Genomic DNA, 19,976 nt, shown 5'->3' on the forward strand with positions numbered 1-19,976 from the left:
GGCCCTAGATCACTCTCGATAGATACTCTCTGGTACTCGAGAATGGTGAAGGTTCTAAGTCTATAAATCGAAGGTCTTCGAAGAAGGTAAAGAAAGAAAGAAAGAAAGAAAGAAAGAAAGAAAGAAAGAAAGAAAGAAGGTAAGCTAAAGGTAAGAGAAAGGGAAAAGGTAAAAGAGAAGGGATGAGAAGAGAAGAGAAAGGGATAGGGAAAGGGAAAGGGAAGAGAAGGGAAGAAAAAGGTAGAGCGCGAAAGAAGGACGTTTTTACGACGAGCTCGCACGCGTAAACGACCGAATCGAAGTCCTTCCTCGTCGCTTGCTTTGATCTGTCACCCTCCACGTCACCCTCCTCGTCTCCCGCGCGTTAAGACGAGCTTGCCGGCCGTCAGCATCAACCGTGCGACGTGCAGGTCCCGTCGAGCCAATTTATGATAATGAATCCGGAGATTTATCGCGTGTTTCTCGCTACGACGACGAGATATTAAGCGAACCAGCACAAAATTAGAATTGGCGCAAGCGAGTCACGTTCTCCTACCAATCCCCTCCCTTGCCGTCCTTTCTCACCCCATTCTCCCGTATTCTTCCTTTTCTTTATTTTGGCATCCTTCTCTTAAGAACGTCTTCGTTACTCTTGTCGTGCGAACAGATCGGAAGATCCCGAAGACACGAAGAGACGTAAATCTTTCGCTTTTTTCTTTCAACGAGCAAACAACGAATCGATCCTTCTTTCTTTTCCTCCTCCTCCTCCTTCTCCTATGTCGTCGTCGTCATCGTCGTCGTCGTCGTCGTCGTCGTCGTCGTCTTTCTCGAAATCCTTAGTAAAGTAAACGAAGACGAGAACTCGTCTATTATTAATCGGACGAAACGTCTTTACTTGTAATACGCCACATTCAAATTAATCGTAAATCTTTCATTTTGAGTTATGTCCGATCCGATCTTTCACGGCATCACTGAATTCTGAAGATCGATATTTATACCTTATCCGGTGAGCACGGAATGAAAGACGTATGACATATTCGCAGTGACTACTAAGTCCATGATACCAAGAACCATAGACAAAATACACTTACGCGCGTCATCCGAATTCCTACGAGCGACGGTCCAACTAATGTGTCAACAGTGTCATAAAATAGAATGCTTTTCTGACCGAAACCCAAAGAACCGCCTCGACGCGCTTCGGTGAATCGTGGCAATAATTATAGAAGTAACATCCCGTCCCGTTTTCTTGATTTTCTCGAATATACATGGTTGACCGTTTTGAGAAGAAAGATATGTATAACGCGATTTCGATGGTTCTATTCAGATTAACCAAGTCGAACCCGAACCAGCAGCCGGGTCACGCTGATCGTGAATGAAGGGACGATATTTCAATGCTAACGAGACGACGAGAAATTAACGAAGGAACAAAGTGAACGCTACGAAGAAAGAGAGATACGATAGAGTCAGAGTTGGCATGTACGCGATGGAAGGCGGGGCCAAATTTTCTTGCGCTTTGGACGAACTCGAGAAGAGAAAAGAAAGGGTAAAGTGTAGCAGCGCGAGTAGCACCAGTACCAATACCAATACCAGTACCAGTACCAGTACCAGTACCAGTACCAGTACCAGTACCAGTACCAACAGTAATACCAATGGCGACGACGGCAGCAAGGTAATGCATTAACCGTGCCGTCGCGCTCTGAGTTCGGCTCTACGCTAATGAAACGTAGCAGAAATATCTCGGTCGTTTAATTAGAAGCAATAAACGGAAGGAGTTCAATTGCCTGCTGTATCCTCACCGTTCCCGAGTCGTTTCAACCGTCTAGGTACGAATACTACTATACCTTCCTCTAACCTCTCATTCCCCTTCTTTATCTCTCTCTCTCTCTCTCTCTTCTTTCGTTCTCCTATCGAGTTCCCAAAAGGAGCAAAAGTTACCCTCTCCCGTCTCAAGGTCCCGCGAGAAGAGAGAGACTCATCCATGCTTCTTTCCCTTTTCGTCGTCGTTCGACCCTTCTTCCCTTTCGTAGTTGGAGGGTCGCGAGAAGATGCAGAGAGTGTAGTCCACACACGGGCTTTTTCTCCTCCATAATTCCCGACACCAACGGTGGATCCAATATTTAATGCTCGTCTCTCGTCTTTACCACGAAACAGACGCTACAGAAAGAAAGAGACAGAGAACGGTCGCAAAGGGCCCTCTTCGCTTTTGCAAACAGTCTAAAGGAAGCCACCGAACCTTCCTGGTTTCTCGCGTCTGCCTAGGCGCCGGGCGACGTTCGATAAATACGCGCTACCGCGATTAAGCTTTCATGAGAACCAGCCAGAGATCGTGGAGAGTGCCGTTCATCCGATATGCACAGACAACTGTGTGACGAGACTCCGTTACGGGACCCCGAAGACATCCCACATCGACCGATGTAGCCCGGGGGTGGTCTTATTATGCACGACGACCGCAGACTACCTCCGGACAACCCAACGACACAGACTTCGCGCCTCGAATCTGTCTCTACCGAAATTATCGCTAGTAGGATTATCTCGTTCCTCGGTCGGACACGTTTGTACTTGTTCCATCTCGAATTAGATAACTTTCCTATTTCCTCGATTATCGAGGAAATCGTAAAATATATCGGAGACATCTTAAAGCAGACCGAGCGAGCACTTTGCAATTTTGGCATAATAATAAAACAAAAAAAAAAGAAAGAACAGAAGAAGGAGAAGGAGGAGGTCCAACGTTTCTCGGACTCTGGACATAACTGCGATCGTCTGGCTGAAACATTAGAAACGGGGTTTAATTACAAGGCTGCAGCTGGAAACAGTAGTAACGGTAGTAGTAAGTAGTAGCAGCGGTAGTAGTACCACCGGCAGCAGTAGCAGTAGTAGCAGTAGCAGCAGCAGCAGTAGCAGTAGCAGCAGCAGCTTGGAACGGAGTGCTTGCGAATAGTCGTCCGGTGCTATATTGATTCCCTAGATTGTCCAGCAAGGAGAAAGCACGAGAAGGAAAGAGATAGAAAGAGAGAGCGAGGGGGGAGAGGGAGAGAGGGAGAGAGAGAGAGAGAGAAAAGGGTTGGTCTCGAGTATGTGAACTGACGTTGGGAGCGACATGGCGAGTGGGAGGACGAAAGAGGGTGCCGGGGTGCACTTGGCTCGCGAGACACGTTCATTGTCTCCTCTACTCGCGACGACCCTTCCTTCATGATCATCAACTACCTCACGTTCCGCCGGTGGATAGCGGTCTCAAACCAGTGCCAAGCATCAAATAAACCGGGCCGGCCTAGGTTACAGGAAAAATTAAGTAATTGCCCATAGCCTCTTGTGTTTTTATCGCGACTTCATCGAAACAACTACACTTTGTATCTTTTAACTATCCTCTTTCTCTTCTATTCGTTTATTCGATTCATTAATTTGTTCGTTCGTTCGTTTTTGTTTATTTATTTATTTATTTTTTTTTCTTTATTCATTCATTCATTTTCACCCGTGATCGATGGGAACGAAACGTTTTTTAAGAAATTCTTAATCGGAAAAGTTTCGAAAGACGATACAAGACGATTATTCAGAGCGCGAGAACGTAAATCAAGTTGGCGAAGAGTAGAGAGTACCTTCTCTATTTTATCCCCTCCATTGTTCTCTCTCGTTCTCGGCCCATCGCTCTTCTTTCTTTCTTTCTTTCTCTCTCTCTTTCTCTCTTCTCTCGCTTTCACCCCACTCCTCCTACCGCCAAAAAATAAATCGCACGGGCGAACGATGTAACGGGGAAGTTACGAGCGTAGATTCGGAGCAGAGAGACAAGACGCATCCTATGAATAATGGATTGCCGGTGGCTCATTATACGGGTGAAGGGTCAAGGGCAGTTTTATACGTAAAAACATGGACGGTCGGTCGGTCGGGCAAATGGCTGGCAGAACCACGTCGTCGTCGTCGTCGTCGTCGTCGTCGTTTCTCGTCGTCGTCGTCGTCGTCGTTTCTCGTCGTCGTTTCGTACGAGGTCCGGTGCCGCAAAGCCAACCTTCTCCTGAAGTCCGAGGACACGAGAGAGATAGAAGTCCGAGCCGTACTCGGCATGTCCTGCCAGGCTCGTAAATATCTGCCGGTGCGTCCGATGCTAATCTGAATGCAGATGCGCCCTCGTCCTGTCCACCGACGATCCGTATGAAGGGCATTAAATAAAAGCCCCGTTCCGGTAACACCAACGAACTGAACGTACGCTTGATTATTCTCCGATCTCGTTCCACTAGTCGCCAGTATCTTGCTTGATAATGGTCGACGATATCAAAGAAAAATTCATATGGAATATACGTAACTAAGGGGAAAATTCTCAGTTGGAAGAAATCTTTTTCAAAAGTTTTTGAAGGATGACTGGATAGCGACGTCTTTCCTGTGAAAAGAGAAAGAAAGAGAGAGAGAGAGAGAGAGAAGGAGAGAGCGACAGTACCACTTGAAAAGTGGGGAAAAGATGCGAAGGTTAGGACTTGCATAGTCACAAGTTGGTATAATTAAGGTGGAAAGGTACCTGGCGTCTGTGGAACGAGAAGTGGTTAGAAAGATGGCGTAAGGTAGTAGGAGAAGCAAGAAGAGAAAGAGACAGCGAGAGCGAGAGAGAGAGAGCGAGAGAGAGAGAGAGAAGTGCCCTAGATCACTGGACGTCTAGTAGCGGAGCTGTGAGCGCAGATAAGGACCGCCACGGCGACGGCCAAGATGGACGGCCGCCCAGTCTCAGCACTAGCCTGGCTTTCTCTAGCGCGTCGCTACCGAGCGGAGCAGCGGCATCTCCTCCGCCTGTCTCCTCCTCCACCTCTTCGTTCACCTAGAAGCTTCCTGGGGATCCTTATTTATACGCCGTCGGCCCAGACTAACGCCCATTGTCCCATTTCACCCCCGGGGTAATCTGCCGGACGCAAATCTAAGGCCCTGATCCTGCGGGCTACCGCGAAAATCTATGACGCCTTTAATTTACACGCACCTCGACCCCTCCTATGCTTCTAACGCTCTTCTCTCGATCCTACGTGACCGTCGCGATTCCTACGAACTATCGTCCAAGGACTATCCACTACAAGGTTCTCCTCTTATTCCTTATACCAATCTCTAACGAAGGTCGTTCGTTCAAATGACCTTCGCCAAGATGATCCTTCGAATTCGTTGTTTCTTCGGCTCGTCTCTAAATTACCCAAGTTTTTCTTCTTCTTCTTCTTCTTCTTCTTCTTCTTCTTTCTCCTCCTCCTCCTCCTCGTTTCTTCCCTAAAGAGTCTGAAATCTCTACAATAGTCACGAATTTGAAAGAGCGAATATATTCGTTGAAGAATTTACAACGAGATGATAAAGATCGCGAAACCAGTCGCGTCTTTCGCGATAGAAGGTGAACAGGAACAACAACGCCAGAAGGATGGCCCTGGGTCAAATATTAACGCCGAGCTCGATAATTGCGAAGTAGATCGTAGGAAGGGTGCGCGGATCGGGTAAACTCGGAGTCTGGGGTAGCCGATAGCATCTCGCCCTCTCCATAAATATGTCGCAGTAAGCTTAACCCCCTTGCCTATCTGCGAGGCACGAAGTAGGGGAGGCATTAATGTCAAACCGAGACGGGAGTTATGGCTCCCCCGTCAATTCGCAATGAATTCAGCGTTTTCGGCAGAGAATCGATGCGTTCCGACGAGCGTTCCGTCGAACGATCCGCTACCCTTTTCCACCCTCTAACACACATATTCTCTCTCTCTTTCTCTCTCTCTCCCTCTATTTCTCTGTGTGCGTCTCTCTCTCTTTCTCTCTTTAACTCGTTGCCTCACCCCTATTCCACAGTTCGCAAAATCGCCCGCCATTTTTTACGCTTTTCGTCGTTCGTAAAATGCGCCGCACGTTGCTGCTCCTATTGCTGGAATGATCGATGTTGTTGCGTGAAAACTTCAACGTTTACTCGCGTTTCTACTACTCTTCTTTCTCCTCTTCCTCCTATCCTTTTTTTTTCCTTTTCGATTGCCGAACGATGAAATTCACCGCGAAATTTCTGACCGTACTCGTCGTCGTCGACTATTTGCGTTTATTATTTCTGATCTATCGTTTACATTAATCTTATCCTTAAAAACAGGTTCAAATTATTTCCACTGCCCTTATGCATACTATATTATACGTGTGTTATCAATGTTATTTTACGTTTTTAATTACACGATGATCGGCCCAGAGGTATAAATTGTATAATTGTTATAATATTCTTATAGTCACTTCGTAATTGATTTTGGTTATTCCAAGAAGACATCTAACACATAATTATAGCGATCAATTTATTGGAAGCTATCTAACGTTATGAAATAATGTTCTGATCCATCACTGTCATATGTCGAACATCAATCGGTCTTTCTTTCGCTCTGGCAAACACAAGATACGCCTTCAAGAACTACGTAAACACGTTGACAAGATGACATGATGATCGATGATCGCCGATCGGAAACACGTTCGCAAAGAGACTAAAATGCGAACAAACGAAGTTCGATTTCTTGATGGATATTCACGCCCGCCATTGCAACAAGAATGTAGAGTAAGATCTATATTTCGTCGTATCTATACGAGCAAAGCTATACTACTTCGACAAATGTAAATATAAACTTTGAACATCGAGATTACGTTTCGGTAATCGGCCGGAGATTCGATCGTGCGTTATGTATGTATGTATGTATGTATGTATGTATGTACGTATGTATGTATTTTATCGGTAAACGCGATATGTGCAAAATTACAAATTACGAATTGCAAACGTAAAACCGACTACAAACGATCCTGGTGTATCCTATACGGTCGAGTGAAATTAAAATCAACCATACATTTATTCGGGAAATTTTCAAATTAGATTTTCCAAGGACGTTAACCACGTCGTGATATCGAACACGCACGCGCCCTATCTTCGTTATTATAAGAGAGTAAAACCGAATCATAGGAAGAGAGAAGAGAAGGATCGATAAGTACTTACGTCGTAAATTTTCTTAAAGCACAATGCGGTCGTCCTCGAACATCGTCGCCATTTTCGAGCGTGGTTCTATCCTTTGTGAGACCGATAGCAGGGCCAAAGAGCGAAGAAAACGAGAGAGCCAAATGGAGAGAAGAGAGAAGAGAGAAGAGAATGCTTTTCAAAGCTTTCTCGTTGACTCTCTCTCTCTCTCTCTCTCTCTCTCTCCCTTCCGCGAGCATCGAGAAACGAGACACACAGGACGAATGCAGACACGATTTCGTGGTGACTTTTCGTAGGTGATACAAATAACGCAATCAGTATGCAGGGGGTTCATGCATATTTCAGAGGGGGTTACGAGGGTGGCCGCCGCTAAGAAGGGTTTATGACGGGGGTTGATCCGAGGATCCCCATCAAACCGCACCAGTCTGAATATCGAGCCGAGTGGCGAGAGAACAGAGGGGGAGGGACGAGCACGAGGAGAGGCAGACCTCTTAACTCCTGCAAACTCATTACAATAAATCAAGCTTTGTTCTTCGACCGGGCGAGGGCTGGCTAAATTCTGCGGGTGCTAACCCTTCCTTCTCCTTCCCACCACCTTTCTACCTTCATCCCTTCGCGTCGCAGATACGACGACGACGACAACGACGACGACGACGACGACGACGACGACGACGACGATTTCGTTCGTGATTCCATCGCGTGAACGTGCGCGCGCACGCTCTCAATCCTCACAACCAACTCGTTTTCTTAAAGCTGGTAATTGCCTACGTCATCTCCCTTGCCAAAGCTGGACAATCCGATCGATTTCGCTTATCTCTCTGACGATGTCACTTTGTCTTCCAATCTCTCAAAATTTTCTATGTGAAATAATCTTAAGATTGAATACTATTGAATTCGTTTCGATTCATTCTCACACTATCGTATAATTTGCTTGATATATAACGTATAAACATATATTACTACAATATTGTTCCAAGGTTGTTCAAAGCTTTAGCTTAGCTCAGAGCGTTTCTTGGTAAGTCGAGATAGACATGAGAAGGATTTGTTTGTAAACAACGACGAGGGAAGTTCTTAGAGAACACACTCGAGTGATCCGGACGTGTTGCTTCAACCGACTAATATTTCATATTTGCTCTTTCCTTGTAAAAGCTTGGATATAAAATTTGTAAATATATTGAGTTATTATCATAGGTCGTTCGCGTCATGTTTGAAAGTATTTCTTTCCCTTGTACAAATTTACTAATTTAAAAACAGTTTTTATTAACGAACGAAGATCGTGTTTACTTCTCGGAAGCTCGAAAGCTTAAGATTCTCAAAGTTCGAAATTAAGATATATATACGAAGATCCAAACAAAAGAAAAAAGAAAGAAGAAGAAGAAGAAAAATAAAGCTGATTATTACTCCATAAGAAATATCAACAAAAATAGAAAGATTTCTTTGTACGAGGAATATACGATAGCTTGAGTGACTTTGCGGCAGGATCCGTGGCACAGATTTGTAGGAGAGAGATACTAGGGGATATCAGGCAGATGCTGCATTCTGCGGGGCTCCATGTGCTACAAGCGTCGACATTGACTAATGATGGCGTGGCGAAGGGACCGAAGGGGGTTTCGGAGGGCCAGGCAGCGCGCCCTGGAACAGAAAATTCACCCAAGTTCACGCGACCTGTTGCACCCCCTAGCTCACCGTTTAACCTATAACCTGCCCGCCAAACATGGGTTTAACCTCGCCTTATCGCGTTATCGAAGTACTCGGACCGGCTGCTGCTGCTACTACTGTTAGCTACTTGCCAGTATCATCAACGAATCCTTTCTTTTTTCTCTACCTTCTAATTATCGAGAAATGATTTTCCGTGCGACGTTAGATTTCCCACATGTTGTTCCTTACACGAAGAGAAAAAGAATGAAATAAGAAAAAGAAGATGAAGTTGCAAGAATATATGATATTTGTTAAATTGAGAATTGTTACGAAAATCAAGCGTGTTATTAATTATTAGAAGAAAAAAGAAATATCGAATGTAGATAAAATCAAAGAAAGATTGAAATATGCGATCTACAATACTCGATGTATGTATATTATAAGATGTTCGAAAAGATTTGATCTGTATTAAGAAGATCCCATAGAACAACTTTTCCTTCTTTCATATTTTATTTATTTATTTTTCGTTATCAATTAAATTAAATGATAAAAAAACTTATCGTATTAAATTATATGAAAGTAATTTCGTATTTATATCTATTTATTTAAATCTATTAAAGGGTAAGTAAATTCTTTGAATTCTTTTAATTCTTGTAGAATAATCATTCAGATGACTACCAACTTCAAGACTCTGTATAACCGTAATGGCAATCATTGACTCTCGTAAAAAAATTATTCTACCCTCGATACGATTCTGAAATAGCGATCAAACCTTTCGGAACATTTTGTATAACACAGTCAAATGTCATAATTGAAATCTATATCTCAAACAATATATATATATATATATATATATATATATATATATATATATATCTTTTATTTAATAATTCATCTATTTTATTTTATTGTAATTACTAATAATCGTCAAAAGCATAAATCAAAAGCATCATCATTAATCGATACGCATATTACCACGATTCCAGAATTAAAGAAAAAGTGATATTTAAAACACAATCGTCCATAAATATATTATCCAAACAATCGTAAATCAAACACGTATAATTACATCGTGTAAATTGATACGTCGAAACGAAAAAGAAAAAAAAAGAAAAAGGAAGAAAAAAAGAAAGAAAGAAAGAAAGAAAGAAAGAAAGAAGAAAAAACAGAATAAATGAGAAAAGAAAGATATAGTTAATCGGGAAATAATCGTTGAAAGGTATACGAGATCGAGGAGGAAGGCGTTAAGAGGCATCGATATCTCGCATGGTCACGGTCCGAAGCTATCGCAAATTCGATCGGAGTAGGCTGCATAATCAAAAGCACGGCTCGCGGAGCGTGCATCCACGCGCGAAGAGCGATGGGACGGGCGGAGTCTGCAATGTAGGCGCTAATTATTGCACCTTCCCTGTTCCTCTACCCACTTATTATTCAGTCCGAATCAATCCACGGTGTGCAGCTCGGTGCGGAATCGAGCGAATGGCTCGCGCCACGTTAACCACCAGCGACGCCGACGCTGCCGCCGATGTTGTTGCTGTTGCCGTTGCCGCTACCACCACCATCGTCACCACCACCATCGTCACCACCACCATCGTCGACGCTACTGCCACCGCTAACGTCGCCGCGCCGAACCAACGAAAAGCAAATTAAATTCGTCGGCCACGTTAACGCGATTACCGAACGTCCCGGCAAAAATATCAATCGCACGTGTAATCCCGCTTAACGAGTGTACCTTTTAATTAATCACACTTTTCAATATTTCACCATATTAGCTTCCTCCTGACAAAGTGCGCAAGCGTGATTTAACGCTTCCCGAATTTGGATACCTATATCCAAACGATATGACACACAGTAGTTATTCCCTATCCTGTTGTTCCCTTCATACGGGAACGAAATATCGCTTAACGCCTAATAGTTTTTGGTTTATCAGGGACACGTTTATAACGTGATCGAAAGTAGGAACTTGGAATAATCGTAATCCTTTTCTGGATCTATCTCCGGATAAAACGTAAATATGATCTATGATCAGAAATAAGTACGAATCCGATCGACCGTACGAAAACACGTTCTTCTTTCGTTTTGAGAGATTTCATTCGATAACATCGCGAATTAAAAATCGTTTTCTTCCTAGCTATTCAACGTTCATTTCATAATCATTTTACTTTATATCCCGGCGGTGAATTTCCTGGCGAAGTAAAATATCAATCCTGGAGTAATCTACGTGAACGACCGACACGCCTTCTACGTGCCCTTCCTTATTGGCCATCCTTCTTTCCTCGAGATTCATTCAGGCAATTACCGTGGCTATGTTCTACACGTTTCATTTAAACGCGCGCTTCACCGCAATATACCTAACCTCGCGTTGATAAATGCCAGAAAAGTTGAATTTTCGTCAATCCTTCCTTCGTTCCTTCGAGTTTTATTCAAAATTTTTCATCGTTTAAACGAACGAAAAAGCAAAGAATCGGCATAGACCTTAACGCTCCGTTCGATTCCGTACGGTTAAGCCGCTGGAAAAGTGAGTTATGTCAAAACGATTTTCCGCGGTGAAACAAAGGTGCGCACGAGCGAACGAGTAGCGCACGCCGCGTTGAAACACGTTTTAAAAGCTTCGGAACGGCGCGGTTCAACCGGTAGATGAATATTCATGCCAGCTATATAATAACATTTTTGAGCCACTGTTTAGCTAATCCTCCGGACTCATTTATCGTGGAGGCAAGGACAGCTATAATTCTTGAAAACGCTCCAACGGCATTACTATTATTATTATGCGAATAAATACCCCGGGATTAAGTACCGCTTGTGCGATGGGGACGAGTGAAACGAAGAAAGAGAGCAAAAGAGAGCGAGAGAGAGAGAAAAAGACAGAGAGAGAGAGAGAGAGAGTGAAAGAGAGAAAGAAAGAAAGAGACAAAAAGAGAAAGAGAGAAAGCACGAAGTGGTATGCTTGCGAAACATTACGTTTTGCGGAAACAAACGTAAGTTGTTGTCGAGGGACTCACCAGTCCCTGTCCCGTGATCTCTCTCGGTGACTCGTCGTCACTACATCAACTACTACAAACATCAAATCTCTTTTCCTCTTAGTTGCTGTTATTATTATTATTATTATTATTATTATTATTATTATTATTATTATTAATATAATAATTTTCTTTTTCTCCCTAATTGTTTCTTTCTTTCTTTCTATTCATTTTGTTTCTTTCTTTCTTTTTTGTTTTTTGTTAACCTCGCAGATCCATCCGATCATATCCGTCACGAATAAAAAAGATAACACGGAGTGAATCGTATTGAAAGCGGTCACGCGTAGACCAAACTACGATTTTAACGATGCCAAGTCTATTATCCGCATTATCATCGACCTCATGTCGGTAAATTTGCTTTCGGACTTTACGCCGTAATAACTCGACGTTATTACTGCGTTTGATAATGCGTACATCGTCTGTTAGTATCACGTAATTCGATATCGTCGGCTTCCATTAATTCGATCGAATACGGGAGTAGGAAAAGAGAGAGGGAGAGAGAGAAAGAGAGAGAGAGAAATAGGGTGGGAGGGAGGGAGAGGGAAAGAGAGAGAGAGAAAGGAGGGGGAGAGATTGAGAGAAAAAGAGAACGAAATATATACCTACCACCGTTGCTACAAAAAAAAAGAAAAAAAAAGAAAATATACGTCAAAATTATGTAGCTTCGTTGAAAACAAAGATTTACCTATTTCTCGTAACAAATTCGTTGAAGTACGGCTTTGGCGTCTTAAGAACGTGGAGTTTCAAAAATGGTTTGCATTCGTAAAAAGGGGTAATAAGAAAGGAAAGGTTTATACGTGTGTAAATACGTGTACAAGGGATGTAGTTTCTTGTAAGCCAGCCAAAGCTCTTCCACGTCGCATCGGTATATATAAAAGTAACGTGCGTAAGAGAAACTCGAGCCTTGTTTATATGATGGAATTTTCGCCCAAATTCTTGGCACGAGCTATTCTTTCTTTTACTCGTTATCGCAAACCTCGTGGCTAATCCATTTCCGTGTTTCATTAAACGAAAAACAGAAAGGGAGAAAGGGAATATGGAAATGGGATGAAGGTAAGAGAGAGAGAGAGAGAGAGAGAGAGAGAGAGAGAGAGAGAGAGAAGGCATTGGAAAGTCGATGGAAACTTAGTCTGAACAAACTAACAACCGCGAGAGTGTCTTCTCTCTCTCTCTCTCTCTCTCTCTCTACCTTTTCCTCTCCTTCTTCCCCTGCCCCCTTCAGCCACATGCAGTAACACGTACATACACCAAGAAACAAAAGGGGCATCTCTTCGTTTAATGTTACCGCAGTCAGGCCTCGGAGAGATTATAATAATCTCGGTTTACGTAGCGTCTCTCGGGCCGGTTAATTTGAGGAGGAAACTTCCGTCCGTGGGATCCGCGACTCTCAGTACCTTCTACTCCTCCTACGGACCACCCGAACTCATTCCACCAACACCGAAGTCATGCCACCCTCTGCCTCTCCTCCTCCTCCTCCTCCTCCTCCTCCTCGTCCCTTCTTTCGCTTCCAACCTAAACAGATTCGTAACTCGGCTCATCTTTAATCTCTCGTAAAGCTCCAGTGGGAATACGGTGTCGCTGGTGTAGAACTGGCCGCGAATTATCCTTATCGCGAACGATGACGTGTTAACGAAAAAGGTGGAGAATGCTTTTCATCTAAATATCATCAATCTATGATCCATTCGTCTACTTGTTCGACGAGGTAACACGTGTGAAAATATAATTAGCTGAACGAAAAAAAGATATCGTAGTGATACAGTAATCGGTGGTAGTCAACGTAGAGAATCTTCATCGACTCGGCGGGACTGAAAGAACACGAAAGTTTTTCTATCAACGTGCCACTCTCATCTAACGTCCCCTTAATGTAATGCAATTATTTGTTACGGCTTCGTATACCCGTTAAAACCGTGAAGTATCGATTGAATTTAGTTTAACGACCGACGGAACTCCGAGAAGCGGGCAGAAGGGCGTTCCACTTGCTCGGAAAAGAATTGCGATTAAGCACAAAGCCGTTCGAAGGTGGACGAAGAAATGGGAGGGGGAGGAGTGGGAGAGGAACGAGGGGTTGCAATGGTGTGATCGTAGAGCTGCCGATGCTACTGGCTGTTGCAGCTGGTGGTAGAGCTAAAGAGAGAGAGAAAGAGAAAAAGAGAGAAAGAGAGAGAAAGAGATGGAGAAAATTCACCGTGAAACGATGGCGATTCCTCCGGCCGTCTTTCACCAACGGGATTTTCGAGGACGAAGTATAACCCTTGCCTTTAAATCACAGAACGGCCCTCATAATTTTCGCGAAGTCAAACAAAAGATGCGTAAACAATGGGCACAAGCGATGGGCGAGGAAAAGAGGAGAGAAAGAGAAACGAAGAGAAAAGCGTTAAAAGAAAGAGAATGAGGGGGAGAGAGAGAAAGAGAGAGAGAAGCAAAGAGAAATAGAGAGAAATAGAGAGAAAAAGAGAGAGAGAGAGTGAAAGATAGAGAAGGATGAGTCCTGCGTCCGGTGTCAAAGGAAAACACCGCTTAAAAGTTTAATTCGCTAATTGAACCCGCGGCTGTAGCCGTAGCTACGCGCGCTGACAATAACTGCGCAAATAAACTTGCCAGTACCTCTCTCCAATCCGTTTTTCGTGTCAAAGGGAAACGCGACGATGCGCGCGGCTTGGCGCGCTCGGTAGGTGGTCTTTCTCTTTTTACCCTTCTATCTGTCTCTCTTCCTCTCTATATCTCTTTCTCTCTGTCTCTTTCTCTCTTTCTCTCTTTTTTCCTCCCTTCCTTTTTCGCTCAATAGGACCGTGCACCGGGCGAAAAACTTTTTTCACCCTCGTTCCGGCCCGCGAGTTCAAGCGAGAAAGGATAAATAAATTAGTAACTCGTTGTCGATTTTCTCTTTCTTTTTCTTTCTCTCTCTCTTTCTCTTTGTTTCTTTCTTTTTTCTTTCTTTATTTTTTTTTTTCTATCTATCTTGCTTTTTTTCAACGGTAAAGATAAGATAGGATGCTGGTGCCTATTTATGTAAGAATTTTCTTAAAACGAGCCGCGAGTGAGAGGTACGTGTATGAAAATTCTAATTAATAGTTTTAATTTCATTTCCATTTGCTCCTTCGTAAAAAGGAATTATCCTTACTTGTTGTAACAACAACAAAATTCGTGAATAATTGTCTATCAAGAATTGTCATGATTTTGTGTGTATATATATATATATACGGTATATATAGTATAGAAAATGCGTAAAATATCTACAGTGTAATAATAAAAAACAAAACGTTTTAAGAAATCACACAAAGGATTGTACGTATCTACGATAGCGATTATGATTTTTGATAATAATTCACAGCGACAGTATTAGATTGTCAATGATTCTTTCTTTGAACGAGAATTTTAGAATCACAGTGACTTATCAGTAGTAAACAGAATAAAAATTATGATTGAGACATTTTTTTTAAATAATACTTTGCCTTTTCATAAATCGTCATTTTCAATATATTAAAGTAGAAAAAACATATCGAAGAAGAAGAAAATCAAAAACATATCGATCAAATTGCACAGTATTATGAAAATTACTTTTATATCTACGTCTATTCGTCTCATATTGTATAATACTATTATACGTTAAAATTTACTACGATCTCGAAAATTTACTACGATTGTTTATATTTATTATCTTTTCGTAAAGATCTTATATATATATATTTGTATGCAATCTTTTGATAATCGTATAAACAAAAATCGAGTCGAAGCACCGTATCAACGGAGCTAACGAACTTGGAAAAAAGAAAACAAATAACTTATAAAGAAAATCAAAAAGATAAACGAGAAAATGTTCGAAAAATTAAACGGTAAACAAAAACGAAACTTTTTACGAATGAATGAATATTTCAGAAAAGTATACGGGACGGTACGCTTCCTCGCGAGTAGTAACAACGATTTCGTACGACTTCGTTTTTCGTAAGCTCTAGTGGAAAGGAATGAGAAGAGACGGAAAGAGAAAGAGAGAGAAAAAAAGAAGGAAGACATCAGAAGAAAGAAAAAGAGAAAAGGAGAGAAGATAGCAGGCGACGATACGATCTCGTCTGTCGTACGTGTACCTACTTAGATACCTAGTCGGGACGTTATCAGTAAAGTTTTGGAATTTCAAATCGAGCGTTTCCCTCGGTCGGTTCAGGACGACGAGATGGCCGCATCGACGGTGCCAGTTTGACGTGATTTTTCGCTCTTCCTCCTTCTCTCCAACTATCTCTTTCTGCTTCTTTTCTTAGCCCTCTACCCTCTGCCTCCCCACTCCATTGCCTTCCCCCTCCAAAACCCCCACAAAAGAAGATATCGAAGTATAGACGAAGAGGGCGAATTTCAAGGAAGAATCGCAAACGCTACGGTATATACGCTTCGAAAGATATTCCAACGACAGAAGACTCCAACCGGTATCTTTCGGTCCATTGGGCCGACAGAATGATGTGTAGGATTTGTCGTCCTGCGCTCGCCATCCTCCTCCTCATCCTGATTCTCATCCTCCTCTTCGTCGTCGAGACGCGCGCCGCCATTTCTGCGCGCGGGCCATTCGTTCCGCGGCCGGGATGACAGACGATGATTTGTGGCGGATCTCGGCCGCGAGCTGTTTCCTGATTTTTATGTAAGAGAACCGAGAAGATGGCGCCCGAGAAGTCTCGAGCTCCCAGACGATCGTAAATTAAAAGACGCGATGCCTTCCGCGGCGAAGAAGCGAAAGAAGGTACCTGCGCGCACCTCCCCCACCCACCTTCCCCTCTTCCTCTCACTCCGCCTTAACTCCCTCCCCTTACTCCCTTCCTTCCCTTCCCCATCGTTCTCTTCGACTTTCACACTTGGAAATATAGCACGCGCGATCCAACACCGAATGCGATTAATCGCTTTGAAATATAATACGCGTCTACGCGTCGAGAATTATATGGCCGTCCTCCGATATGGATGGGTGATCTTACGAATCATTCCGTCGGCTTTCATGGTTTTAATCGAAAGGTACGATGATAACGATCATACGTAGTACTCGACTGTGAGAAAGGAGAAACCTTTGAATAAGTTTTATGAAGCAGGAGACAAACGTTTTGGTTGGACACGTTGTTTTGTATACGACGAAAGGACGATGCTCGACCATTCGTTTCTTACGTTATATACTCTGTTATATTTTTATAGTATGAGAAAAAGTCATCGTCGTGATTATCCCGTTGAAAATCGTGGGTGTCGTTTGAAGACGAGCTCGTTCGACTCGCACGGCTTATTACTCGGGAGAAAGACGGCAGCATCGCACCATGTATTTATTCGCTCTGCGAAAGGTAAGCAGCCTCGCACGAAAGTCCTCTTCCATTTCCGAGATTATGATCGCCTCTGTCGTCCTCCGATACATCATGCAACACGTTGCGTCCCTCCAACGCGGCTCGGAAGTTGAAGTCAAGTTTAAGCTGCCGTCGCAAGACGACGCGAGGCAAGAGAAGTTACGTGGCTGAGGTGATATGTGTCAGGTCCACAATACTCGAGCGCGACTCGACTAAGTAAATGTTATTTCCGGCGGTGCATAATTGTGACTCCGTAGAGAAACGTCGTGACGTTAATGTTAAAGACGACGGGGAACTGGCACTAGATGGAAGCTGCCTTGTTCTTCTCTTCCTCTCCCTCCCTTCCTCTCTCCCTCCCTCCCTTTCTCCCTCTCTCACTTTCTCTCTCTCGTAGATAACGTAGCGAAGAGACTTAAAAACCCAAGCTCGCGTATCACGACTTTTAACCTTAATTTTTAAATATTAAAATATTATTTTTCTCCAAAAAGAAAAAAGAGTGTGCATACACGGAAAAGAAAACAAAGAGAAGAAAACAAAACAAACAAATACATGGTAGACAACGTTACGACTTACCACACGTGTTACACGACGTAAGAGAAAATTAATACTCGATTATTAATGATCGGAAATACTTTTTTCTCCTCTCTTCCCTTTTTATTTTTAAATTAATTCGTATATTCGAAAGAGCGAGAGGAAATAGTAGAGGTTCCTTAGTCGCGTGGCGAGGGAAAAAAATCAAACGAGATTGTAAGAATGCGTTAGCATTTTCCAAGGGGTAGATAGGTAGGTACAAGTAATTTCCAAGCGGCGTCGTTCGAAGAAAGATCGGGGGATGGGGTTTGTTTAGACCGACGGCGACGACGAGGAGGAGGAGGACGAGGACGAGGACGAGAAGTAGTACGTAATCATCCGCAGATGAAAGAGCTGTCGGAGTGTCGAGGCGAACGAAAGGCGGCACAACAGACCCCGTGCGGAACAGAGCCACTCTGTGCTTTGCCTCGAACCGTGCCACTCACCCTCTACCCCCTTATCGCCGTTCTGCATCCACCCCCTTTTCTTATCGTCCCTTTAAATTAACCGATCAATCGGGGTCCAACACCGACGTTACCTTCGACATCAAACACGCGTCGCTTTGTGATAATTAATCGTCGGTCTCCGAATGCCTCGGCACTCGTGGCTATTGGCACTTTGATGGAATTTTTTTGCCCTTCGCTAAGGGTAGCAGGACCGGTGCCGATGGAAAAGAATACTTTTTGACGTCAAAGGAGAATGTCCTGCGGAGATTTACATAGTATGTACTCCATGTTCTACCGATATACTTACATAACTACCTAAATACATAATACATATACATATAACATCCATGTATACTTTTATAAGTCCAACGAACTTGAACGTACTTGCTTTTCGTTCCGTTCGTAGAGTCGAACTTCCTAAACCGAAATTTTCTTGTCCGACTATAAATCTTGAAAATCTCTCTAATGTATCCTTGAAATACGGATTGTAGATTTAAAGGAAAGACGTAAGAAACAGGCTCTCTCTCTCTTCTTCCCTGTTTGCGGTTTTCTTAAAAAACGAAACGAAACGAAACAAAATAAAGACAAAAAAGAAAAATAAGATGCATTTTTCAAAGAGGACCCAGTCGCAATTAGAAGAGGACCTAGTTGCAAGCTGCGTTACGCGGACCACGTATGTAAGTACGCGCTCGTTAGACGAACCAAGCTCCCATAGTCATACGGCATTCTAATTATTCTCCGACATACGGTTTACCGGGTGGTCCTCGTACAAGGTACCTGCTAATAATGGCTGTCCGGCTTGCGGTTAACGTAGCCGGAGACCCCCGTTAGTCAAGAGGTTCGTATAATCCCTCTGTGAAAGCTCACCCTCTCCCGTGGCCCCGATGAACTCGAGGGTGACAGCGTTGCAGGTTTGTACGAGAAAGAGAGAACTCGAAGGAAGCCGTAGCCCCTCGCGGCACTTCAAACGGAATCATCAAAGGTTCATCGAGTAAGAGTAATGTAATGCCCTTGTTACCGTATATTCCACGACGACCTCGACGAAACGGCCGTGTTACATAGAAACAACGGGCTCTTAAGCGGCATGCCCTTCTCTAACAAACCTTAAGCCCTAACAGAATTCTAACGCAAGATTCGTATATAGGTCTAACGACGCTTGTGACCGTTTCCGTTATTCCGCCTGTGGCAGCATCTTTAAACCATTGCTTTCTAATTTCGGTTAGCGCAACAATACCTATCTCCTATTTCTCCAGAATGTGACCGATATAACTATTGCAACACGCAAATACGAAACTATTGAACGTTTAAATAATATATTACATATGTATATATATATATACATATATATATACAATAAAATTGTATAAAGAAATGAAAATCAACGCTTCACTTTTACAAACTCATATTTTTCTATTGTTTCCGATAACTCCTTTCGATGCATACAAAGAGCTACGCCTACACATATGTTTATCATTTAATAAAAACGTTATTGTGGCGAGGTCGCGCAATAACGTCGCGTTGGAGTAAGATTGGCGTCGGATACGGTTGCAGTACAAACAGACGCGACCGATATTGGCTTTGTTTCTCCTCGAAAAAACGTCTCCCTTCTTTCGATTTCTTCCTCTCTCTCTCTCTCTCTCTCTCTTTTTCCTGAAAGATCCTACGAGTCACCAAAGACTCACCCTCTCTGGCACGAGCGAGCGATCGCGTTCCGCTCGAAACGTATCTTTTTGTGCGTGTCTTCTCTCACAGCTCCAGATGGCAGCAGTGCCCATTGCCGCAGGAAGTCAGGAAAGGACATTATGGTGTTGCGTCTTCGAAGCAGAAAAAGCAAAGTGGAAACTTTCTACGCCTATGCTCTCTTCGCGATGGACGAAAAGAGAAAAAGAGAGACAGAAAGAGAGAGAGAAAGAGACAGAAAATGGCAAGTACGACAAGGTAGCCGAGTGGGTCGAATGGGCGAAAAGGACAAGGGAACGAGATTATATTGGCAGAGGAGCGTGTCAAGCGCACCCTCTCCCCTAGCCACCACTGCCACCACCCTTCTTTCACTTCCCTTTCGACCATAACGTGATCCAAGGAGAGCGATAAA

The 19,976-nt window shown here is 43.3% G+C and overlaps 1 long non-coding RNA gene across 1 annotated transcript in view; it reads right to left on the reverse strand.

Annotated features, from left to right (window-relative positions):
- The window catches only part of LOC127071634 (uncharacterized), a 103,631-nt gene that overhangs the window by 12,500 nt on the left and 71,155 nt on the right, over window positions 1-19,976 (reverse strand). The window lies entirely within an intron of this gene.

Source organism: Vespula vulgaris, chromosome 22, assembly GCF_905475345.1.
Source record: "Vespula vulgaris chromosome 22, iyVesVulg1.1, whole genome shotgun sequence".
Taxonomy (NCBI): domain Eukaryota; kingdom Metazoa; phylum Arthropoda; class Insecta; order Hymenoptera; family Vespidae; genus Vespula; species Vespula vulgaris.